The sequence below is a fragment of the Tachysurus fulvidraco genome, chromosome 8, assembly GCF_022655615.1.
Source record: "Tachysurus fulvidraco isolate hzauxx_2018 chromosome 8, HZAU_PFXX_2.0, whole genome shotgun sequence".
NCBI lineage: Eukaryota > Metazoa > Chordata > Actinopteri > Siluriformes > Bagridae > Tachysurus > Tachysurus fulvidraco.
This window is the reverse complement of record NC_062525.1, coordinates 9,375,866-9,402,711: the sequence shown is the minus strand read 5'-3', so window position 1 is coordinate 9,402,711 and position 26,846 is coordinate 9,375,866. Positions and strand designations below refer to the sequence as shown.

At 38.5% G+C, this 26,846-nt stretch overlaps 1 long non-coding RNA gene across 2 annotated transcripts in view; it reads left to right on the top strand.

The window, feature by feature from the left end:
- The window catches only part of LOC113653511, a 32,765-nt gene extending 7,915 nt beyond the window's left edge, over nucleotides 1–24,850 (top strand). Inside the window, exons 2-5 of one of the 2 annotated variants that reach the window (XR_007143741.1) lie at nucleotides 2,202–2,274; nucleotides 22,482–22,524; nucleotides 23,290–23,478; nucleotides 23,946–24,850. This is a non-coding gene — a long non-coding RNA (uncharacterized LOC113653511). Of the gene's footprint in view, nucleotides 1–2,201; nucleotides 2,275–21,460; nucleotides 22,218–22,481; nucleotides 22,525–23,289; nucleotides 23,479–23,945 lie in introns of those variants that run through there. The other variant, XR_003443112.2, reaches the window with a different exon arrangement.
- The last annotated feature ends 1,996 nt before the right edge of the window (nucleotides 24,851–26,846 follow it).

The following is a 26,846-nucleotide window of genomic DNA, read 5'->3' as shown; positions in this document are numbered from 1 at the left end:
ATGACTGAGTACACTAACATAAAGGCAGTAGGAAAATTCACCAGTCATCAGCACACATGGGCCTCAATCTGAACACTTCTCTTGATCGCTAGAGAAGATGCCAAGATAGAGTTAGCGACTCGCTACATTCTTCAAGCAACGCTCTCAATTTTTGTAAATCCAGAGGACTGACTCTTACCAGCCAATCTCTGAGGAGCACACGTAGCAATGAGATGGTTTATAATTAAGTGCTGACAGGTGGGGTTAAGGGTCAGATGCAATCGGGACACAGGTAATTTACTGCTGGAAGTGATTTGAGTGTTTGTTTGTTTTTCATATTCACCACTGCAGGAGCAATTGCTTTTGAACTGGGAGGGAGGGCACACAAAGCTGCTGGATGTTGATTGCTGTGTGTGTGTGTGTGTGTGTGTGTGTGTGTGTGTGTGTGTGTGTTACAGATGACATGTACATATGGTCATTCACCAGCTTAAGGCTTTCTTTTCTTCCAAACACACAGAGTTATGTATTTTCGGACTAAGAATTTGAGCTAGTGAACTAACTCATACAGAGTGGCTACAGAATTACAGGAAACCTGTTAGCAATGTGCCTTTTTTTAAAGCTTAGCTATTTGAAAAATCGGACCCATTCAGCACTGAGGGCAAAAGAAGAGTGCTGTAATGCATTTGATAGAGAGCTCCAGTCTTTTATTCTCACCACCTTAAAATGCATATGGATTAAAAGATAGCAATTTGAGGCAGCTAAAAGTCACAGAAGGCCAAAAAGAGAAGGCTACTGTGCATAGAGCTCTGGTCTGTTAAAAAGCTGCATGCCGTAGGCAGTCGACTCGATAAACAGTTGCCCTTAAGAGGGTCAGGTAAATGCAACTCCATTACCCTTGTGTGAGGTGTTGGGAAATACCGTCGCCTTGGCCATGGATTCAAAAATCTAATAATAGTCAACCTTAGACTAAGAAACAAGTTAAATTGGATGTTACTCCATAGATACTAATGATGGCATGAGGGTATGACTCACAACGTGTGACCGAAAGCGATTGGTTTCAGAAATGCCTTTTACTATTTACTGTAAACATCATTTCCTTTACAACGGTATAAAGACTCACCTCAGGCATATGAATAAATGTTAGACTCTGCAGCTAGGTAAGTAAAAGCTGCCCTGCTCTCTATAGTGTGCTATACTATGACAATAGATTTCTGAAGCTCAGTCAATCTGGATCTAAAGGCTTTAAAATAAATCACATCCAAGTATAATGACCAATGTCAGGAAAGTTTGATATTTGATAACGAATAAACAGAATTTTTTTGAATAAAGGTTTTTTGTAATATTTTCTCTCAAAGTGTTTTATTCCGCATAGACTACAGAAATGAAAAATGTTCATTATTTAAAGAATGTAAAATATCTACAGCAAAAGAAAAATGAAGTCTTTTCTTTGTTGACTGTCTTACTTCCTGACTGACACTGGAGACTCCTTCCATAAAAGTATTGAAGAAACAACATAGTCGTCGCCATATAATCAGTTATAAATTATTTCTTGTTAAATAACAGCAGATTTTAAAAATCTTATTATCTTAGATCGTCTGCCATTTCAGCTCCTGTGAATGAATGTGAAGGTAGTATAAAGAAACTATACTGCAATTAGCAAATGACTGATTCACCAGCACTGTGGTATAAATCAGTGTATGTGACTACAAATTGTGACTTATGATAAATTGTGCACACGAGACTATGCTACAACACAAACAGGAAAATGGCAATAACACACTCGTGATTTTTATGCTAATGTCAAGAACTTTTGTACAATTATTTTGATTGCCCTGTATTATAAAGCTGATAACAAGAAACCATGCTTGTAATAAAAATTCAGTAAACAAACTATACAACATTTAACTATTAAGCCACTATAGCCACAAATGTCTTCCTTTTGAAAAAAAAATCTACCTTTAGATTCTATCTCTAAAAGGACAGATTGCATAGATTCAAAACTTTGACTGACTGACATTAACTGATCAATTTGTAAAAATAAACAATTATTGACTCTGTTGATCAGACAGTCGAATAAATGGGTTTTTGTTTTGGTAGTAATCACAAATATAGTTTTGTTAAAGATGCAGCAGGTTATGTTAAGAAAAAAATGTTGCTCTTTAAGGATTTTTTTTCTTTTAAGGCTTTTAAATATTTTTCTGATATAATTATAAACAATGCAGGTGGAAGATTCAGATAGTTGGACCTGTCAAGCAGAAGAGGCAGAAGTCTGTGGGGAATAGCAGCAAGGATAAGGTAAAGTGCCTCGGGGTCCCTGGGAGCCATTTTGAGTACTTTAAGAAATAAATTAAGTAGAACAAATCATTGTACAAAAAGCAAATTTTTGTTTTAAATCACAACGTGCATGTTTTTTTAATGTCATAACAAACTTTGTACCTTTTAATCTCTGCACACATTTCTAGAATCGTTTGTATATGTTTTTTCATCTTGTCCCTGCTTTACACACAGTGGTTTTCTTACCAAAGCTCTCTTTTTCCTCCTAGCGGCTCCTGCCTTCTGCTTTGAGCATTGCTTTATTATTAAAAACACAGATGGACATCAAGTTGCATACTACGATAACAATGCTTCTTGCAGTATTTTATTATTGATTATGCTAAAGAAATAATGTGTATTGTACAATAGAAGGAGCCATATGACAAAGTGGATTACTGTTAATATTGATTGTGCTTTTTTTTCTAAACTATGAAGAAAACGTCATTCTCTAGCACCGAATGTACAGCTGTAAATTAGTTTTTAATATGAACTATTAAAGTAAGTTCAGTGAAAGTGCTGGTGTGCTGAGTGCATGAGCTGTGTGGCAACATTCATCAGACAAAAGTCAAAAGTGGAGAATAAACGTAAAAGATGTTCTCGTCAAATCATCCTACGCTGTTGTTAAAAGGTAATTGGGGACAGTAATTACAGTAAGTGGAGGGTTAACAAGAAATTAACCTGAATGGAAAGGAAGAGAATGGAGGAGACAGGACATGACGGGACTTATGAATAAAACCTATCCCATTTGAATATGCTGATCTTTGCCCCTCTGTCATCAAATGTTCAGAATATAAGGATACACTCTGACCAAGCGGTCCAAGAAAATGTTTCTCTCTCGCTCTCTCTCTTTATCTCTTTCTCTTTCATTCTCTTTTATGGACAGAGAATGTGCATTGTGTGATCTGGCAACGCATTGTAAAATGTTTTGCCATTTAACCTTTTAAGAAGATTCGGACTGTTAAAATGAGTGGACATATTGTAGCAGTCATGAGCAATTGGAGGCTGCAGGCCTGGGGAATTTGTGTAGACTAGAGTGTGCTGTGTGATGATGGTGAGAGTGGAGGCATGTGAAAACGGGGACAGCTGGGCATATGGTGGCCGTCAGCTCTGGTACACCAAAGGATGTGTCTGTGTTTAGCACAGAGAGCTCCGGGCCTCACACACACTCACACCTCGCTGCTTTAACCCAAGCTGATGTGAACAATCCCTTTGGCTTCTCTCAGATGTCGTGTGTGTAGCTTATCAAAGCTGAAATGATTTCAGCCTGCCAGTGTTTGAGGATGTGCTTTGCCAAGCAGACTGGATGAAGTTTTTTAAAGGCTAAGCTTTTTTTCTCAACCAGGCAAAAAAAAAAAAAAAATTTACATTTTAACGCTACTTATATTTTATAAAGCTGACCACCCACTCTTTTTGTTGACCTTGATTTGAATGTTGTGTGTGGCGGATACTGTTTATAGCTCTACCTCTACGCCATCTGTAATCCAAATCACTCCAGACCTCTCGAAGCATTGTAAGTGTGTCTGAGGTAGGCAACGAGTGCCGTAATCACATATATGCAGTAAAGTTGTCTTCACCCATTTCCTCTCTCTGCTATCAGAGACTCATCCGCCAGTCACCTGTGCCATGTTAGAGGGCCTTTAATGTATCTGCTGGAGGTTATTGTGCCGTCGGCTTTAACACACAAACCGAGTCCAGTGGAGTGTGGAGCATCATCAGCTTCTGTGCAGGAAGGATAGGGCCAGAGTGCTGAAAAGCCTGCAGTTTTTCTTGGGTGTTACAGTAGCTTGTGCATGCACATTTCCCGAGTGGCAATCTTCCAGTCCTTTTTCCGCTCTGAATAAAGGTGATGAAATCCCTCTTGCTGCAGCTAATCTTGAGCTGACAGAGAGGGCTGCTATACAAGTCAGTCACTATCTGTTGTGAGAAGCAGTGGACGCCTCCTTGTAAGCCGCTTATGATATTGACTGCTTGCCTCCTCTCCTTTTCAGTGTGGCTCAGCTGCTGATGGGTGCGCACACACACATATACACACACACACTCATATCCTTAAAACCTTCCTCATGAGGCAATCTGTCCCCCAACCCTTCGACAGAGTGCCTCTGGAAGTTAAGAGGGCTGAGAGAGCTTGCTCTCTTCTCTTATGCTGTCAAGTGAACTGCATTGACTATTGATTAATGCTATCAGCTGGCAGTCAGCTGAGCACTCGGATAATTCGGCTTGTGTCAGAGGTGTTATTCTACTGTATTGATATTATCCTTACCGTTAAATCAAGTGGATACCTGTAACTCTAACCCTATCCATATTAACAGTGATGTCTTCTTTACAACCGTTGCTGTCACCACTGAATTGTTCCAACTGTATGCAAAGAAACGGGAAGAAGTCGAAATGTAAGGAACGTTGATGACTGTAGAAGAGGGGGTAGAGAAATTGTCAGCAGGGGAGAGATCGAGAGAAAGGCTGAGGATGTGCAAGGGGAGGGTGCTGACAGGACAAGAATAGGTTTATAAAACATAATCAATCCACTCTGGCCTGGGCTCAATTATCCCAATCAAGGTTAATTCTTTTGAACCATGGCACAGTTAAAGGGCACTAATACAAAAAAGTGTGAGTGCAGGCTATCGAAAGGATTCACAGAAGGAAAAGATGCACACAGGTGGAAGTCTGGAAATCAATTTCTTCTCTTCATAAGCCCTAGAATTAGCTTTTCACTTGCACTTCTATGCCACTTGTGGCCACATGTTGTCCTTCAACCAGGGACTGAGAAGAAGGTGAAAACCAGTCTATATAATATAATTGAGTTTTGATTGTAGGCAGGCCTTTAAAGCAATGTCACTTCTAGATGCCAATGTACTCCAGGTTTCTATACTTGCAATTTAAACATTTTTTTGTCATTTTGGACTCCCATGTAGTAATGTTAAGGTCATATAAGCAACACAAGGTCATATAGATATGAGGTGCATTCAAACACGAGTTATGCTTATGAAAATTGAAAAGGATACACTGGATCGTTTGTCATTGTGAAGAAATTGTACCAGTCAAGTGGACATTATCATAAACCTGTGGAATGTACCTTGACCATTTATTAAATGTGTGCAGATTTCAACTTCTCAAACTTCGCAAATGTATAATCAGATAGATAGAGAACTAAAAATGTAGATTTTTAAAATTAATAAAAGTCAGTAGTTAATGTCGGTCCCAAGCCCAGATAAAAATGGGAGGCTTGCGTCAGGAAGGGCAAAACCTGTGCCAAATCCAATATGCAGACCATGTGATCCGGTGTGTTGGCCCCGAACAGGGAGCAGCAGAAAGAACAAAAAAAATATTATGTTTTTCGGTTTAAAACTGTTATATTGCCTGCGTTGTATTTTCATAATCTGTGATTGAGAAGATTAACACTGATATATTAAAGACCAAAATGGAGAAATGCCATAGTACAAAGTTACGTGAAGGACATGAGGTAGGCAGGACAAGCAAGCCCATGGCAGAGTGACGGAACTGCATGATGGCTCTGACTGATAAACGCTAACCTGCAAATGAAAGGCTCTTCAGGCTCCATCATCCCCTGTCACAATGCAATTACTCTACAGGGCGATAGCAAGATAGAGGCTCCCAGGCTACCGGATAATAAAGCTATTGACTGATGTGAGTTAATGATTAGAATGAAGAAAAACAACAAAAGGGCAGATGTATGGGAAGACTATAGGGGGGATTTGTGACATTTTTAAAATATGTAATTTTTTGTGTCTTTTTGTTAGTATGATGATGTTTTTACTGTAAACACCAGCGCATTGGATTTAATTACATTTTACATTGAAATAATTATTAACTATATATTTTTATCCCAGGTCTCGATATATCTGTCTGGTGCTCTGAAGATTAGTGTACTCATTAGTGTCTTTTTGAGTGCTTTTGACATTGGACTGTTGGAACACCCCTTGTCCTTCCTGTGGTGCCTCCTTGTGGTGTATTTACACTCAGAGACAAGATTGCAGACATAAACGTGTTATTTAGTCTCCATTGTTTTCTTTGTAGATTAGGAGCACCTTCCCAGCATGTAGTTGGAAAGGGCTGGGCTCTGCTGCATGATTGGCTGTAGGGGGTGAGTGTGGGGAGAGGCTGGATTGGGCACCCTGCCGGGGGAACAAATACTGTTTCCCCCTCAGGAGTAATTTTAGTGTAGTGGGTGTGAATAATGAGTGATTATTAATCAGAGCCTGCCAGTGTGAGCACAGCCTCTTCACTCAAAGATCAGGGATTCCATACTCGAATATATAACCCCCTGCACATAAAGCATTTGGGAAAGATAGAACTTGTTTTAGAATAGTGTTTAGGAAAAAGAAACTGAATGCATGTATCTGGATTCAAAAATGCATCATGCAACTATTGTGTGAAGTAAAGAGTAACACTTTAAGTGGATGTTTGGGAAGACAAGTAATGTGCACGGCTGTCAGGTTGGTAGAGCTCGGTGCTCTTACAGTTGATGGAGATGGTGAGTGGCTGGTGCTAAAGGCCAGGACTGAAGTGCCATCTCAGGCCATCTGTGCTCTCTGCCACCTCTTTTGCTTTCACTCCCTGAGGAAAGATGTGGATCAGATGGTCCCTGCCACACAGGATATTGTATCACGTCATGTTGGACTGATGCACAGTGTTCAATAACATCTTTTTATGCATCACTGTGTAGTGGGACTAAATATAAAAGAAGCATGGCTGGAAGAACGCAGATAATTGCTCTGGAAATAGAGATTAGAAAAGTGGAAAGATTAGGATGTGTTCTTGTCTCTTTATGTGGAAGATTTCAAGGACTGTAAAAATGTGTAGACATGCGTGAATGCTTCCTATTTCAAAACACACACACACACACACACACACACACACAACAAACCACCCAAAAGGTTACAATACTCCCAGTTGACGAGGAAAACCGGTTTGTTTTGTTTGTTGCTTTTTTGTCCGTTTTTGCTACATTTGTATATATGAAAAATATAGATATGTTTAGCTTTATTTGTTACAGAATTGAACAAAGAATTTAGATTTTTTTTGTACTTAACTGAAAAGCGCTTATTACTTTTTTACCCTCCTGCATCTTTTATCTTGTTAGCACTTAAAAAGCACTTAAACACAACCAACCATAACCCTGATATTGATACAAAAAATTCTTTGCATACCTTGAAATGTATATAAAATGATGAAAAAAGAAATGATCTATCCACCATTCTTACAAACCCATTACCAATATGAAGAGGAAATATTTCAAGTATCTGTCATTGACATTTTATTCCTGTTTATCTTTTAATATTATTGAAAATATATTGAATACAATGATTTTTAAGCTTGTATACATTATAAGCACACAGAAACGTAAGAATCTTTTACTGTAACAATTTCTTCCATTACTTCCATTTTATTTATTTTTTTAATTTATTATTATTATTATTTTATTAGATTATTAGATTACCAATACCACTTCAAATTAAACTAGATTTGTAAAGTTCGTCACAACAAACTTTGATGTTGGCTTTGACGATGCAAGTATTTGCAAAGGCCGGTGCTTTTTGGAGGTGAGTGGACATAAGGGTTAGTGTTACTTTTGGAGGCAAGCGGACAGAAAGCTAGGGTGCCAAAACATTTGGAGGTAAGTGGAGACGAGCATGTGACGTCATCCGAATACTCTTGAGGTCGTTCCCCACACTGGACTTAGTGTTTTGATATGTCACATATCCATGTTGTGCAATTTTTTTGATTTTGCATATATTGGGGGTGGGGCTGCAGCACAACTGAAAGGCCAGTCGGTACACTAATTTAAAACTTTGTTCAGAGTATCACCCTAAAGGAGCTGGACGAGTTTGGTGTATATAGTTCGAAAGCTTGCCGAGTTATAAACCTCCAAAGTTTATAATGGGAGTCTATGGGGAAAAGGCCATTTTGAGACCTTTGAGAACTTTGATGGTACTGGAAGTACCGGTACTCGGATCGCTTAGAAAAGTAATAGCATAAAACTTCAGACCAGGGTCTACAACATATCTGAATTTGGTGCATGTGGCTCGAAAGGAGGATTTACTCTTGATAAATTTTTGTCTAAGCTTAAATAGGAAAACAGAATGTTGGCTTCTACAAAGCCAACATAAATATGACCTGTAGGTATAACAGTGGTCCAGTCTTAAGGCTGTCTCAACTGTGAACTGGACAGTAGATGAAGTGCACTTACATTTCTTTTACACCCAAATATAATTCAACAAATTAAGTATTCAACATAATAAATAAACATCAAAATAGGTACTCGGACCCATCTAACCCAATCACTTCTGCATGGACACACATACTATTAAATGTTTAATCACCAAGTGATGAGTGATTAGAATAAGCATCTCTAAGCAGAGCCATATGATTTTAGCTGAGTAATTTAGCAAATGTGCCACTCTCCCATTTTTCCAGACGATCACTTGGGTTTCATTGTCCAGATGAGTTGAACATGGGAGAGATTAGAGCAGATTATAGCGAGACTAGAGGACATTGGGTTGGACAGAAGTGACATGATGGCTATATCTGCCCTTCCCCTGTCAAAACCACAAAACACACCACTTCAAGACTGGTCAAGGAGTAATGTCCTAGTAATGAATATTTTGTGTTTATATATTTCTGTGTGTATGGCACACATGAACAACCCAAGTCCATTTATTTGTTGAAGCACCTTTTGAATGACATGAAATGTGTTTGTAAACTTTCTTGCAAAATATTTTAGATTGGAAAAAAATACAAGTGCATCTCCTGTGCAAAGCCTGTTTCAGGTCACCCCACAGATGTCTGGCATAAGAAGAGCAGCTCTAAATGATGGTGCTACTACCACCATGCTGCACCGTGGGTATGGTATTCTTGTGGTGTTTTTTTTTTTTCCTTTTTGCATTGAACATGTGTTTTGGAATTATTTATTGAAATATACCTTTTGGTATTTGGTTCATCAGACTAACACATTTTGCCACATGGGGTGACCATAACACATTTTGCCACATTTTGCCTTGATAGTTTGCGGAGAAATATGGATTCTGTATGGATACCCCTCCCCATAGCCCAGACATGTGAAGAATATGACAGACTGTTGTCACATGCAGAGTAATTATTCGTTGTTGGATATTGCTTAAGTATTGTTGATGTAGGTCTCTTGGCAGCCTCCATGGTAAGTTTTGTGTTGTCCTTTTTATAAATAGAGGGATGTCCCTTTCTTGGTGATGTCATTGTGGTGCTCATCAGTGGTGACATTCCACTGACATCTTTCAACAAGTGGGCATGGATTCAGCAGTTGGAAGAATCCAAAAATTTGTGAGGTAAATCCTAGAGAAATAGCTGATCTTTAATTAGGGATAATCAGAATAATGACTGAAGGATACAAGAAAATAACCATATTATATTTTTAAATGAGTTAACTATTAGACTTAGTAGATGTAGGGCATCAGCTCTACAAATCAACAGAAAAAGCGGTTATTACAGAAATAATCATGTTTTTGAAAAAAAAAAAGTGTTAATTTACTGTAGTGTGGCTTTCATGTAATTAAAAGTTCTTCTTTTATGTATTTCTACTTAAAATATTTAAGGCATGCTATAAAATCTAGGCAGTATTTATTATGAAACATCTTTCACAGTCATAAGAAATGTGCCCTGACCGCAAAATGAGAGTTTTTAAATTATTGGTGAATGAAAGAACTTTTTTCCTTTTCAAATTCCAAAACTCTTTTTCACATGACCGGTTAAATTTTTTTTTAACATGACACCTGGTCTCTTTTTCAGCTACCCCAAGAGCCAGGATTTTGATGATTAAGATAAATAATGCAACGACCAGATTAATAGAGCATAATGCTTTAATATTTTTCATATGCAATTTGGATTTATTGTCCTTATCTGTCTGATGCCTTTGGCTAATCTAAGCAGAGCCCCCTCAGCTCCCAGGGTGAAAGATAAGGCATGGCTGTGCTTAGTGCAGAGCAGGGGGAAAACATTAACCACTGAACGAGATTATTGTTTATCTGCACAGGGTCGGACTATTCACTTTGATAAAGAGACAAGTTTGACTGTGAAAATAAGGAGAAAATTGAATACTCTATGGGGATGTGGTTCATTTGTAACCCCTTTTTGACTGCAAGCGGTCTCACACACACACACACACACACACACACACACACACACACGTTCACTAGGTTGGAAAACAGGAGGAGCGGGTGACTGCATCCTCATTTACCTAGTCATTTTTTTTTCACTTTGAAATTAGCTTCACAGATTGAATGTATTTGTGTGTGTTCTGGAGAAAAGACCGTGTCCTTCACATGTTTGAGGATTCAATGTGTTATGGAAATCTATGTAGACAACATTAGATAGAAAACCTGTTTCCAGTCCAGAGGTTATGGCAAATATAACAAAGACCTGTTCAGATGGCCTGGATTTTTGTGGTAAATGATGGATAGTTGTATATATCACTGGTACAGTGGACATGAGAGACAGCTGTGGTACAGCAGAGGAGCCAGATGTGACACATAAACACAGATGTGTACCCTCTGTGTTTATCAGTCTCTAATTAAAAATAATATTAATGATAGTATTAAAATAGGGAAAATGTGGTACTTAAGGCTAATCTTTTTAATAGTATGTGTGTCCGTACTTGATTGGCCCAAATTTGAAAAATTAACAGCTTTTGTTTTTATTAAATTTTATTTAAATTTATTTTTGGAAATTGTAACATTTCAAAGCAAAAACACAATATATTTTGTTTATTTTGGCCCATTGCATTTATTTATCAAAGAAAATGATTTGATTTATTAATTCAAAGAATATCAGTTTCCTTTGGTTACCTGTGTAAAATTTATTTGGAGTTATTGGCAGATAATGTTTCTTCAACAATTTTTATTTGTATGTTTGTTTACTAGTCTTTTATTATTATTATTATTATTATTATTATTATTATTATTGTTGTTGTTGTTGTTGTTGTTGTTGTTGTTGAGGCATATTAAAGTTTATATATTACATATATTATGCAATATGTGTATTATTGTAATGCTATAATTTTAATAATTAATTAATTAATTAATTTAATAATTCTTCTGTAAGTGATATTGGCCAATGCAAGTTTTACAACTGTCTAACAATTACAAATGCATTGATAAACCTTACTTGCCATTTTACTTTAGTAAACCTTCCTTGGAATCTTGCCATAGTATACAGTGTGTGTTTTTGTCAGTCGTTGTTTTCTTGATGGTTGCACTGTAATTCAAATGTGTTTTCGATGTAGAAACTCCAATGTATTTCTACACTTCACAAACACAAAAAACAACAGCTTTTGAGTGAGCTGATACGCAACTGCCTCTCATTCCTGATCACTTCTCTCTTTTCAAAGTAAGCGGCATTACAAGATTTGGCAATACAATGGAGGGAGGGGAAAGTGCAGGCTGGGACTTGTAAGAGTGTGAGAGAGTCCGTGTTCAAATCGCCAGCTCTGAATAGGCTGAAACTGAATACCGTCAAGCACAGTACCGATGGATATTTTTGTGACACTTGGCACAATTTGTGGCACTTAGGTTGCATCAAAAACTCCAGATTAACTGGCCAGCTAGGGTTTCCCTCCAATTAGAATACAGGATCAGTAAGTCAGGTGGAGTTACCCTCCAATTAAGAGCTAGGATCAGGCAAGCAGGTCAGGTTTCAGCCTAAATTAAAGTGTAGGATTAAGTGCCCAGGTAGAGTTACCTGCTCTCCACTCCAGATTTGAGAAGCTTCGCTCAGGTCATGCAGCGTTCAGTTAGTGGTCTTAGTCAAGCTGTCACACCTCTCTGTCCATCTCTTTTCACCTACTTGCCAACACATATTCATCACTTTGCTTGCTCTATCCATTCATTTATAGAAAAGATAAAAAGGTGGAAACTAGATCCTTAGCAGCAGGAAGTAGAGCGTGTGGAAGGTCTGAGGTTTGGTATGTATATGTATATGGGTGAACTGGAATGGGCAGGTGAGGATTAGTCTCTGATTGAATCGTTCCCTTTATCTTCCTTTAGACTGTGTTGAGCACAATGTTCTGCCGGTTAAGATGGAGCTGATTCTGTTTGTTCCAGGAAGACTGCAAAATGACATACATTGAAAATATCTTATAATATAGTGATTTTTCTCTGTGTGTGTGTGTGTGTGTGTGTGTGTGTGTGTGTGTGTGTGTGTGTGTGTGTGTGTGTATTGGCATATATATATATATATATATATATATATATATATATATATATATATATATATATATATATATATATATATATATGTATATGTGTGTGTGTGTATATATTGTTTCTTTCTAGAAAAAAAAATATATGTATGCATATGTGTATGTGTATATATATATATATGTATGTGTGTATATATATATATGTATGTATATATATATATATATGTGTGTGTGTGTTTTTTTCTAGAAAGAAACAAAATGAGTATTAAGGTTTCTTAAAATACTCAATATAACTAGAAACTGCCTTTACATCACAATCCATTTACAAAAGATGGAATATCAAATATGAAATAATTTAGAGGGAAACTGACAAAAATACAAAGCTTCATTAAACTGGTTGCAAAAAGTTCCACGAATATTAGATCTCCATGGAGCACTATACAGGTCATCATCAACAAAAAAAGAAAATGGAGCATGGTGACATCCTGCAAAAATATATAAAAAAGAACAACATAATACTTAGTATGAAGTTTACCAAGAGACCTGCAGCAACATTAAAGGAGCTTCAGTAAAATAAGACTGATTACTCTGCATATGCCAACAGCCTCTTGTATTCTTTGTTTTTCTGGGCCATGGGGCAAGGTAACTAGAAAGACACCACATTTCTCTAAAAATTATGCTCACCCAAACTGACTAATTAATTCACACCAAACCATGTAGCAATTGTGTAAGTCTAATTCCATAATGTATAATAATTTGTGTAATTCCAAAATGTATACTCATGGGGCAGCATGGTGGTGGCAGCATCATGCTTTGGAGTTATGTTTCTTTAGCTGGCTTTTATCATGGTGTAGGGAATTATGAACAGCTACAAACAGCAGTTGATTTTACTGCAAAACCTTCAGGTGTCTGCTAGTAAACTGAATTGAATGAATTTCACATTTCAGCAAAACAATGACCCAAAGCATACAACCAACTCAACAAAGGAATGACTCAAAAGATTGATGTTTTTGAATGAGCTAGCCAGAGCCCAGACCTGAATGCAACTAAAAATCGGCGGGGTGAACTGAAGCAGACTGTGCATATGCAGGGGATGCTTTTACAATTTGATGGATTCTGAATACATTTGCAAGAAAGAGTGCTAAAATATTGGCAAGTCATGATATGCCAAAAAGACTAATAAGTAGAGTAATAAAATCAGAAGGCGCTTCAACACAGTATTAGTTCTGGGGTATGCAACCAGTTTGTTATATTTCATTTTTTTTCCCTATTTTTCCTAAAATTGTTTTCATTACTTTTCACTTAATTTTTATACAATTACATTTCATAGTGAGGTTGAAAAAAGTTCTGAAATTATTGATCAATTCGATATCGTTCATTATTATATGATTACGTATTTTCTATTATATATTATTATTTTGAAATTAAATGACTACATTTAAAACAATTTCTACTTCTCTGCTTTTACATAAAGCAAGCACCTGCTTCCTCCGCAACATCATATGCTTTGCTGTTTTAATACCACTTATTTCAATCCTTGAGTGTATTTCATTAGCTGTAAGCTGGGAGCCAGTTAGCGATTGGGCTTCTCCTGGGCACTGAGTGCCATATGAGGGATTGGTTATGAGTGGAAAAGCAGCCGGGGTGACCTGCACTCCACAGCCTCCTCTATTCAGCTCGACTGGGACCCAGTTATCCTCTTATCCCTCTAGTCTCAGTGGAGAGAGCAGGCAGCATGGAGTACGAGGAGAACTGATAATGCTAGCACCCCCTTCCCAACCCATCGTAATCTTTTTCTTATACAAATGCTTTCAAAGAGAGCCATGAATTTTAATATCGCCCCCTCTACCCTCCTCATTCGTCCTTCTAGCATACCTTTATGCCAGTTTTTTTCTGTGTTTCACTCCTACTCAAATATGTTTTTTAAACATTTTCAGGTATCCTATTATTCCTCCTCCTGTAAACTAACACAATTTCCCACCTTCATGATGCCATTATATCATTGCATTCCCTTGCTTGAATAATTACCCGAGACACAGTCGTCTGTTATCATTTGGGGTTTGAAGGACACATCAGGGGTCCCTGTTTCACAGGCTCTGAATCAGCGGTGACCCTGTTCATGCCATGTGGAGCCACTGTGAGAGCAAAGGCCTCGCTAATCACAGCTTGTTACAAGGCTGCTAATTGAACAAGCTCTGCCCTTTTTTTCTGAATCCTGAAAACATCATTTAGCTCTGCTGTTTGAGTCACGAACAAAAAACATTAGTGATTCCAAAGAAGCACTAGCCACCATCGAAAGCTCACAGGGCTCGTCATGGCATTACTGCATTCATATATAAGTATGTAGTGGCACAGTACTGCAGTATGTGTGAATGAAGGATTGTTGGCTTTGTTTAAACTGTATGATATTTTGTAATGGCTGAAGTGGCTACTGCAATGTGTGTGTGTGTGGGAGAGAAGGAAATGGAGAAAGAGTGGCGTGTCTTTTCTGCTCTCCTCCATCTTGACACAGCACACTCAGCCTAATCACACATAATTGGATGGGAGGAGTAAAGGGCTGCTGAAGCCTTTGTGTGCAAAGGGCAAGTGGTCAAGTTAATGGGGCCCTCATTCTGAGTAGATGGAGATCTCTCTCTCTCTCTCTCTCTCTCTCTCTCTCTCTCTCTCTCTCTCTCTCTCTCTCTCTCTCTCTCTCTCTCTCTTTCTCTCTCTCAGTGTGTGTGTGTGTTTCTCCTGTTTTTTATGCAGTGATTAAATTGTAAAAGAGGATTTAAGAGAAAAGAGTTCAAACAGTGGACTCACCAGCACACTTATTCTTACATGATTTTTTTTTTCTAATTATTAATTCAATCTTCACATTGTTACAGATGTTACAGATTTCACTCCCTAAATCAGTTATTAGTTATTTAATCGTTATTTTTTCTATGTATAGTATCTTAATTTCTGTAGTAATTCCTAAAATTATTTCTTTAATTTGATTGTAAGGTCAATATTAAACAATTTAAGTATTCTGTGTATGAGAAATGAAAGAATGGCTGGATCAGTTAAAGCCCTGATGAAATATGCTATATCATTGTTTTAAATTCGCTCTGGCCAAAATAATTGTGCTTTAATGATTTCTTAGTGGACTGGGTACACCCAGTTCACCAGTTCATTCAGCTGTTAAAAGTCATTTATCCTTATAATAATCCATTTTAGAAGTGATCATCCTACCATATACTGAGCCCTTCAGTTAAATTACTCTAGATATTGTAAATTCAGATGTACTGCCATATCTAAAGACATCTATCAACTACTTCTCAACACTGTCAGCAGTGTGTGGTTATTGATTTTAGTAGATGTTCTCTACTTCTCTCTTTATAAGGTTTATGTTGCTGTTTAGCACATCATCTATAGACAGATATCAGTTCATCCGCTGTCTATATTTCACCTCACATGGACTTTAGTGATACATTTTATTACATGCTGAAGATAAAGTCAATTTGAGATGTTGAGACTAAAGTAGAATGTCCAGATAATCTCTCACCACACTGGTTTGCTTTCTTTTAAAGAAGATCCATATACATTATAAACAAAAGACATCTTAAGTTGCATACTAATATGGTCATATAACTTTATAACTGTTTTTTGTTATTATTATCCTCTTAAATATGGGACAGTATCCTTTTTTATTCCCTCTTTCTTTTGTGAATAGTTATGCAAGTATCTTTTTTTCCCCTAGGAGCATCTTGTTGTTTCTAAAGTGTTCATTTTCCACTTGTCTAGATATTCTGTTTTATTAAACTTTGCCTTAACTTAAATCTGTCTACCATGTCATACAATCCAAACTCTTTGGCTGGGTATACTCTAAATATCACCAACAACATCATGATGTTCCATTCTTTCTTAGTTGAGGTCATTTCGGTACTGGCATAAGGCATATCTAAGTACCGTAACGCTGCTGTGTGTGTTGTAGCTCTTCCCAGCATGCAGTAACTGGGTGAGGATAAACAGAATGATAATGCTGTCAGACGTTGTTATTCTTTCTGGCTAATTTTCCCCCCGTCTTGGCTTTAATTCAGATGTCAAAATGGAGCCTGTCACATTGTGTCCTCCCAGTCCTTCGGCTTCCACATTCTCTAGTTACGCTCGCGCTTCCTTTCTTTCATCTTTCCATTCATCGGAGGGAGGAAGGGAAAATGTCACTCTTTTAGTGCTGTCCTCCAGCGCTTGTCATCTTAACAGCATCGGAGTGACATCTGCCCCCGCCGGGAGAGTTCCCTCGGTGACAAGCACCCGTTACGATGCCTCTGTCTGATTGGATAATGAACTGTAAAATTCCCCATCAGTCAATCAGTCCAGCTTTATTATTGTAGCTGTGACACCCAACACAATCGAATTGTCACTGATTGTGTTATGATTTACACAAAGGCACTTGCTTTTAAATTCCTTAAACAGACGCGAGGAATATAAGGCTTAAGGTCTGGCCGTGAACCATGGATTTATGAAAGGTTTGTACAAAAAGAGCTCCCTAATTTGCAACATCTCAGATCATGTACTGGACTCAGGACTCTGACCCATGCTGGTTCCAACAATCAGTAGCATCTTAAAGGAGATCATGTTGTACAATGTCCTGTTCTCCCCGGCTCCTCTCTACAACAATACCCTGACTGAGCCTTTCACTACGGCCATGCTTGGCACAAAAGCACAACGGAAATTGGGGTAACTTTGGGGAGGGCTTAGTGGGCTACTCAATAAAGACAGGGGCCTCTTGGGTCAGGATGGTGGTTAATTTAAAAGCAGGAAGTCATTGTCCTAAGAGGCAAAACAGTTGGGTAGGACATTTCTGAATGGGATGGCTCCTTTTTGACGTTGTTTGTATTCTGGTTGTATCAGACCTCTGTCTCTTTGTTTGAGGAAATGAGGTATGTTGACCTCCCTGGTTTGATTAGATACTTCCTCTGACCACACAGGGGTGAAATGTTACCATTTCTGCACCAACCATTCAAGTACTTTGTAGATGTGCAAAAAAAAAAAGTCATAAATTTATCCTCAGGTTTATTTAATTATCATGTTGTCCATTGTTAAAACAGTTAAAACATTTTTTTATGTTTTATTTTTATTACATTATTCTTTTTTCTTTACCAAACCGATTTTCCTTTATGTCTACGTTTGTTAGATTTGGTTCTATATAAATCGAATCCATAGCGATCATTTTTAATTCCTATTAATTTTGTTTACTCAGCCTTGCACTTTGTGCTCTTTTGTGTTTGTGTTCATTCTGTTATAGATTGTGCTCTTGGTGCTATCACCTTTTGTCTGAATGGGGCAAATATTTAGCAGCACCTCAGCATGGATGAATTGGGACTCAATTGGGGCTAAATTGGGGCAGATGGTTGCAGAGCAGCACTGATGGTAAACAGAGACTGTATTGGGGCCGCCATGTTTGCCTGGCAGGTGAGAGAGGTGCTCTTGTGTTAAGTGGGCCATTGCAGTGAGGGGCCCACACGCTGCCGGAGAATGCCTAAATTCTGCTCTCCACCATCAGGCTTTGTCAAGCTTGCCTTTCTCAGGGCCCCAGAATCAGGTCCCCCCCCCCCCCCCCACACACACACACACACAGGACCCCCCCACCATCACCCAGTACGCGCTTCACATCCTCCCCCTGGCATGCTTGTAAGCGCAAATTTGAAGTGGTTCATTACAGACAGCCTCCTCTCTCTAGGTTCTGGATGGATTCCCAGCACTCCAGATCTGTAACAGGAGGTCTGCCTGAGAAAGAATGGCAGGGAGTTGTGAAAGGAAAACGTGGCTCAGAAAGGTCTTGTCGGCACTTCCTTCAGCAAATTAGCAGCTCTCTGAGGGTACAAGTACAACTTCATTGACCTGGCCAATTCTGGAAAATGTCCCACGCTGTCCTCCCCCATGGCAGCCCATCACTGTTCTTCTGACAACATACCCCAGTTACTTCACCAATTAAGGAGAGAAATAGAGCAGCTATGAAAGCATGGTGCTGTGCGGTTACGCACGGCCCTAACAGAGGAATTTCTTCATGCAGGTTATTCTGTTTTTACACAAGTCTACATTCCATCTCACATGAAATCTTTGTTTATTCATGATTCCGTATTTAAGGGTCCTGTAAATCTTTTGATAACCTTACCATTTTGTCAGCACCCTCATTCACCTTTTCAAATGATCATTTGGATGCACATGAATCAGAGACATACCCCCCTTCCCCATCTTAGTCAAGGGCATCTTGTGAAAGCCTTCCTAACTGCTATCTTTTGCTCTGATTATTCAATCAGGAACAGATAAAGTAATCTAACCTTGGACCAAAACACCACTGGCATTCCTGCATTTAGAATCCTAATGTTCCATTACTATTATAGTCAAACAAAATTCTATACATTGTAATTTAGCATTTATTATGCCAGAAAAGTCTGTCTGAAATTAAAGCCCTTTCAGGTGTCGGTTTGACCTTCTCAAAATTGCTTTGTGCTGAAGAACTTTATTTTTTTTAAAAATGCTAGAAAGAAACCATTACATATGCTAGGAATTCAGCATTTCATGTTCAGTTTAAAGTAGCTTTTTCTAATAGAGTGTTAACACAAATATTTTGTCTTTTATTTAGTAGAAATCTGTTGTCAGGATAGACCTTTGGGCTAGAGATGAGGAAGGCTGCATTCACTTCAAAAGCGTGAAATTTGTTCTGCATGTAAGTCTACGCTTATTGTATAAGGGGGTTGGGTATATCCATGTACCATAAAATGGGATTTTACACCACATCAAGATTCAATGGCTGATGAGCTTCTAGGGTGGAATGCGAGTGAGAATGCGTTATACCCTACAACCAACTGATTGTCAATTTTCTTACATAGTAAACCTTATGTCCATGCTAATGTCAACCTGACAGACAACATTATTATTGGGCAATTTGTCTGGCTGCATTTCTGTTCGAGGTTTCTCTGTAAGTGTGTGTGTCAGGGCCTGATAGTTTCCCATTGCTGTGTGAATCCGGCAGGCTTCTAGAGTATCTTATCTTTTAATGCCTTCAACTGATCTTCCAATTATCCATGCCACCTAATAGCCTGGTTTTGGGAGGTGTGTGTGTTTCTGGTGGTTTTGGGGAGGCTGAGGGTGAAGAGTAGCAGAAGGGGTCTAGACTGATGAGGCTAGGTTTTAGGGTTCAGGCTTTAAGTGATAGTTCTGCTTGAGAGAATAGCTAAGGGTTTATTGTGTAAGGGGCATGGGCTGTATTCAGGTTGCCTTGTCTCAGGGCTTGCTGATAACACCATCTCAGCCCTTGAGTCTCCATTCTGCTATGTATATTAACAATGCTTATCTGCACCCAGATAAAGCATGTGCCAATTGCCTTTCAGAGGAATTAGCTCCTCATCCCTGGCTAACCAGTGGTGATTAACCTTTTCGTTGGCCAGTATCCTCGCCGCTGCCTCTCGGCTCAGATTAGACTAGACATCATTACTAGAAGTAAGACTGGTGAAATGAGCTGCTCTGCCTTTCTCTGATACTCCACAGGAAATCTATGTGCATTAGAACAGTATGGATATCTGACAGTACTGTGTATTTCTGGCTGCAGTGAAACTTTATTCCAAATAAGCAGATAGTCATATGCAATTTATGAACTGTCAATCACTGGCAGTTTATTCCTGTTGAGACTTCTCTCTCCAATAGCCATTTAATCCATTAACCAGCACCCCTCCTAACCACTACCCATTATTCCACAAATATCATAATACGTTTTTCCACACACCCAAGACACATACACAAATCAATTATTTCCTTACAAAGACTTGAAAGTACTTAGCAAGATGCCTGAAGGAAAAGCTCTGGGTTATATCAAATTGAACCTCTCATTTGATTTCTTTTTTGGCACACGCACAGTCTCCGAGCACAATTAGCCAGAGCTAAGCACGTTTGTTTGGCCTGCTTTAATCCAGCCGGGCATATCTGTGTTATTACAGAATAAACCAGCATGCAAATACTATTGTTGGAGGTTTTAGGGGCGTCAATAGGACGAAGGCAGTGAGTAGGCTGGGTGGGCTGACTCAATCTGCTGTGGGCAGGAGATAAAGACTGGCGTTCAGGCACACTTTCCCATCATTAGCAAGACGCAAATAAAGAAAAGAAACACAGAGCTGACATGTGTAGTTAATTGTTAACGTTATTACTGTCGTATTGTTCTTTAGCTCTCACTGGGACGTGCATCTGTGGCTAGATGTACAATCTGGCTGATCCTGGGAAATGCCAAGTGTATTCCAAAAACAAAGAAAAAAAAATCTATTTTGACTGTCTCCAGTTGGCTATACTTTCAGTGTCTATTGTCTCTAATTTTGAAGTTTTCTGTGTTGTAACTCACATAGTATTCTGGTGTGTTTAATGTTCACCTAGATTTTTCTGAGTAAATGAAAATGTCCATTTGTAGTAGTTCATTCAATGCAGTAGTTAAGGCTCAGGTTTAGTTGGTGGAAAAACAATGGTTCCAACAATTAGTCATTTTCTGCTACTGCACCTGAACATCATCTGCTCCCTGGTGTGCAGGCATTGAGTGTGTCAGACACTCTTAATGCAGCCAGATTATTATTAAACTTTGCTTCTCTCTATCCGCTGTCAACTGAAAGTCAATATATGCTGTGTCATTCCCCTATGACATAGCCTATTATATCATTGCAATAATCTCATTTATGTCCCTTTATGCAGGGACAAATATGTTGGTTGACCAGCTTGTAGTGATAAATATGTGGCCTTGGGATGTATTATATCCTTACACAACAAAAATAAGCCAACAATTGCATATTTTAAATATTAAAGATAACAGTATAATAATACAGGTCAGTGAGGGGAAAACACATCAAGGTATACTTGTATAAAAGCCTTTGGGTAAAGAAATGACCATTTGTTTGCTTCTATGACTAAAGCATTAGGGTTTTGATGGCTCTTCACTTTTCATATTAATTGTGTATGAGTGACACAGAAACAAAGTAATGTGGATTATTTTCCTGGGCAGGTGAACACTGAAGACCTTTCTGTCTTTTCTATTAATTTCACTCCTTGTGCTAGAATATGTTCTGTAGCCCAAAACCACTGACTTGTTGGGGGTTTGAGGGGAAAACGTCTGGGAAGTTGCTGACTTCATTTGGAAGGGATTTAGAACACTCAGCCGAGACAAGAGTGCAATCAAACATACGCAGACACACCAAAGCCTTGCTTCTCAACCAATACATTTTAGCTGCTGAGCAAGTCAGACGATGACCTGGGGGTTTTTGACTTTGGTAAACTTGTAATAACATCCTATTGGACTTGTTTGGATAATCAAAGTGTGTGTTCTCATACCACCTCCAGCCCTTGGGCACCTGCTGGCTGTAGTTTCTGCTTACTCTTCCAGCAGCACAGATAACACAGTGGTCAGTGAGCACACCATTAGCATAACTAAAGCAGTCTCATTCAGGACTAATTGATTCAGAGGCGTATTTGCTTCAGCTGTGAGGCATTAAGTGCTGATCTGTTTACACTGGCTGAATAAGAACTGCTTCACACAGCCATGAATTACTGCTCAGTTCAGTTGAAAAAAGCGTTCTTGAATTTTTACTGTATATGTAGGTGTTTTTATTATGTTGTGCACTGTATAAAGTAGAATTACCACAGAGTGTCTCATACAGTATGACTGCAAGCCAGCTTTCACTTCTTACCCATATTTTCCACATCTGTGTCTGGAATGGCTGCAGTATCCTCATTAGTTCTGGTATGTTGCATGAACATACTTCACATCACATCTTCAAAATTAATATGATGCTCACTTCACCCAATCAGTAATGTTAGCAATCTGCCCACATCATGGCTGAATCAAGTGAAATGGTTACCATATTAGTGCTTTTTCCTGATAACACTTAGCTGTTATTACATCTATTCCTTCTCCATATCTTGGACAGATTTCCCCCATGACCACTTTGTGATGTCTCCTGCAATTCAGTGTTTCTTGTTTTCTCTCCCTTTCTGACCAGTACAGAGGGTGCAATGGACTGTGAATAGCAAGACAAGACAGCTCCCTGGTGAGTCGCCTGTTATCGTCTCTTTGTCCTGGAACAGTCAGACATGATGAGTCAATCTCTGACACCACACACCCCTTACTCTGTCCGATGGCTAACATTTCTCACTGAGCATGTGGACTTTTCATTCAGTCTAATAAGCCTGAATGGGGATAGCAAATAAAATTGAAGGATGGAAGCAGCAATTAAAAGATATGGGAAAGAGCTTAATGAAGGCAGATTACTTTATTGTGCATTTCAGATCTTTGACAAGGTCCTTTTTTGTGTCATCTCTATTTGTTCAAAAACCTAAAGACATAGTGTGGCATAAACTCATTTGCTCAAAAAAAGAAAGAAAAGAAATCCATCTCCTAATATCTGAAATTCACAGTGTGATATGTGAGAGGTTAGAAGCTGAATGTGCTAAATGTGAGGTTAATAGTCATAACAAGGTCATTCTAAAACTTTTTGCAGCTAATACAGAACTGAAGGAAATAAACGACTGTGATCAAACTGACAAAGTGACAAGAATCACCACGGTCATTGTAAACATCAGGGCTGACAATTTACAATCACCCTTCTTCCTTCACCTCCTGCCTTGTTTTCTTGTTGCCTCATAAATAACTCAATCAAGCCACTCTGCTTGGCTTTCATACCAGGAGGCTGAAAGGGGGTAAAATTGTCATCAGGCTTAAAAAAAACATGGTTTATTCAAAATCACACTGTTAAGGATGCAAAGGGCTTTTCGCTTCGTGTGGTAATGATTTTCAAATGTGTTCCTCACTTCAGGAGCGAGAGGCTGGAGTGAGGGCCTTACAGCTGTTTTCTGGAGATAATTGATTTTGGAATAGACCAGAGATGAGAGCGGACAGGCGGGGGTGATGGCTCGCTGCAGTGGGGTCCAACCAATTTCCGCAGGCCTTGTCCCTTTAATTACTGTGGTGCTAGAGCACGGGATGCGCCCACTCTCCCATCCAGGTAAATTAAAGCCACTTGCTCAACCAACCCTGCTGCATCTCCCTTCACCCAGTGGCCTGATGAATTTTTCATGGATTGGCCTCTCTCCTTCCCTGGTCTGCTGCTGTGGCTGGAGGCAGTGCTGTTGGTGCCTTTTCCTGTGCCCTCTTAGAGCTTTCCATCTGACAGCTTATAAGAAAAGTGTTGCACAGATATGGATAAATCAATGAACGTTGATTTGCTGTTGATCTTTTTTTTTATTCTTAAACTGTATGGATTCTTAAGTCGTAAATGAGCAAAAATGGCCTACAGATCTGTCATAGAAATAAGAGCAACTACATCCTCAGATCCATTAAGTGATAATTTGTACTAATTTCATTATTAGGCTCTCAAGAGGCTAAAATTGATGTATTTTAAGTGGACAAGATGCTTCTTTTTTTTTTTTTACTCTTTGGACCCCTTATTAACCCTAACCTCTCATCTCCTAGTTGTACCCATCATGCCTCCCCTTGACTCCCTGAACAATAGGAGCAGAGAAGTGCATCTTATGGAAAGCGACATGTGGCGTTGTGTTCTGCAGGGTTAACACCCCCGCCGAGGAAGATGACAGGATCTCTGTGGCCCTGAATATGTATCAAACTGCCACAAGTCACATTCCAAACCAGCTTCAACCAGACACTTTTATTAAGAGTCCTGCCTGCAGAGCAGTTAGGCCCCCATTATAATATTATAATAGTCTATTAATGCTGTTACAACACTTGCTGTGTCTATTGCATTGTTTGCATCCTACAAATGTCGGAGTTTGTTTGTCTTTGTGTTGATTTGACCTTCTGCAGCTGTGACTTGAAGTGAGTTGAATCTTCAGCTTCAAGAACAATATAACTGACAACTCTGACAGGTATCAAACACCAAGTAAGGGTGGAAATGCAATGAGATGTTGATCGATAGGCTTTATACAATTCAACGGGTTGCACTTTATATTTCATTTTGTTAGTATACTATATTCCATATAGCTACAATATCAATAAAAATCCACCACAGCTTTATTATCTTCAGGTCTACAGTTTCTCTTATTGGTTTACAAACTGAGAAACAGTAACATACCATAATCAGTTGGGTGCAGAAGTTTGCACACCCTGTGGCTTTTGGGTGAAATAGAATGTAAATCTAAATTTTCCTTGGATAAAAATAAGATTCCAAGAATGAAGATTCTGCAACAATCCAAAACAAAAGATTTAGTGTTGTGAGGCAATGATAAGAGAAAACACTATGTGTACAAGACAAAATAAAAAATATCACAATCAGCCAGTGTGATGTGAATTGACTGTTGTGGTATTAATATTGAAACCTACACTAATTGATCTTATTGACTTTAACTGATCTTATAATGATAATAAATGCAGATTTGTAAAACCCTACCTTGTGTAAGTTAAAATTCTTTTTGAGTTTTTCTCATTTTGTATGGAAATATATTGCAAACATTTGCACTCATCTCCACATTATAATTATAAATTATAAAACTAATTATAAACTCATAAAAGAAGAATGTTGTCAAGTTCAGGGCTAATGACTTTTATGGATGAAGTCGATTATTTTGCCATAATAATTTGTGAGTTTAACAGACCTTCAGATTTTGTCCATTGGTGGTGTTTCCTTCAAGGTAAAAAAAAAAAAATCATTGGAGGTCTGCTTTATTCTGTCTGTCCTCTCATTTCTAGATAAAAGACAGGCTGATAAACAATGAGCATACCATCATAATCTATCACTATTTAATAAGACCAGGAGTGTGGTATCAGGGCAAGGCTATCTTCAGCGTTCCAAAAGCAGCTTGTTTGATGAGTGCATTTCCATGTTGGTCGATTCTGTGGTTTCCCAGCACTCTGCTCTCCAGTCTGCCATGTGCTTCCAAACATTTCTCCATTTCTAACCCTTCTTACACACCCTCAAAAAAACTCCAGGAACTCACAGTAATAAGGATATGATACCAAGGGGGGATTAGATACCCAGGTTGGTATTTTTACACTTGATTACCTTCAACAACTTAAAATGTAATAAAAAAAATCGTAGGATTTCATCTTCTGCACTGAACTTCAGGTGAAGCTTGATATCTGGTTGATTAAAGAATGAAGCATTAAGAATGCTCATGAACCACGAATGATTGAGTTTTTGAGCATAATAGACCTACTTAGAGAAATTTCCCCATTGTGGGATGAATAAAGGTGTCTTATCTTACCTTAAACTCTGAACATGATGTGACTGTTATATCATACCAAAAGGGTGCAAACAGAAACAGATTGTAGCAGTGGGTGGAGCAGCACACTTTAAAAAAAAGTACCGGCAACTCTCACTGCAGGTATTGCCTGTTACATCTACTTGTTAGAAATTTCTGTGCTCAACTCTCTTTACTGAGTGCTTGCTGCTTTACTTAATTGAATCTTTGAGTAACATTATGCCTTTCTTTGTTTTTTGTGACTCTTTCAGCAGTGGAAATACACAAGAATAGAATAGTGAGCGAAAAGGGGAATATGACCTTCAGCCAAAGCATGCTCATTTTCATAGCCTGCATTCTAGCACCCTCCTGGACAGTGAAGCTTCTCCTGAATGAATCATGGTCATGGTCAAAGCATGTTGAATTGCAAAACATTGTGTTTGACCTAATATCTAATGGCATTCATCATGCATCACCTTTTTCTGCACTTTTGGATAAAGGAACTAAATCAATGAGTTGCGTGTAAATAGTTGGAAGGAAATGTGATCATCAGTCAATCAGGAAATCTCATTATTGACATATTATTTATGGATTTAGTACAATACACTTAACTAGCATTAATGGTTTAAGCATTAGCATAACTGTCTCAGGTGCCTATTAAATTTCATTGGCCAGGTTTCTTTAAAAACATTGTACACTTCCATGGTTTCTGTGTACGTGTTCTTTTTATGCTTAATGATTTGCAGCATCTCTCACCCAGAAAAGCTGTTTTTAATTTGTCACCTCGATCTCCTGCTCTTTGCTGTATGCCTATGGTCCGAGGTCTTTCAAAATCCTCAATTAGCCCTTGTGCTAGCATTCCATACGCGTAGCACAATTGTTCTGTGGTTTGGTATTGAAAGTCTGTGCCAATTCACTCCACTCTTCTTTCTGTGGCTGAGGCTAGTGTTTTTCTGTCTTTTCTCTTGCAGAAACGCTTGGTCCCATCTGCATTATAAAAGGAAGAAAGGTTGACAATCACAGTTCATCACTCCCAGAAATCCAAGGAATGATTGACAATTTCACAGGCAGAGCAAATTACAGTGAAGATTTGTGTTCAGAATTAGACCTTGGATATCGCTTTAGATGACCTTGAGAAAACATTGGCTCAATGGCTGAAAAAAGTTTTAATCTGACTTTA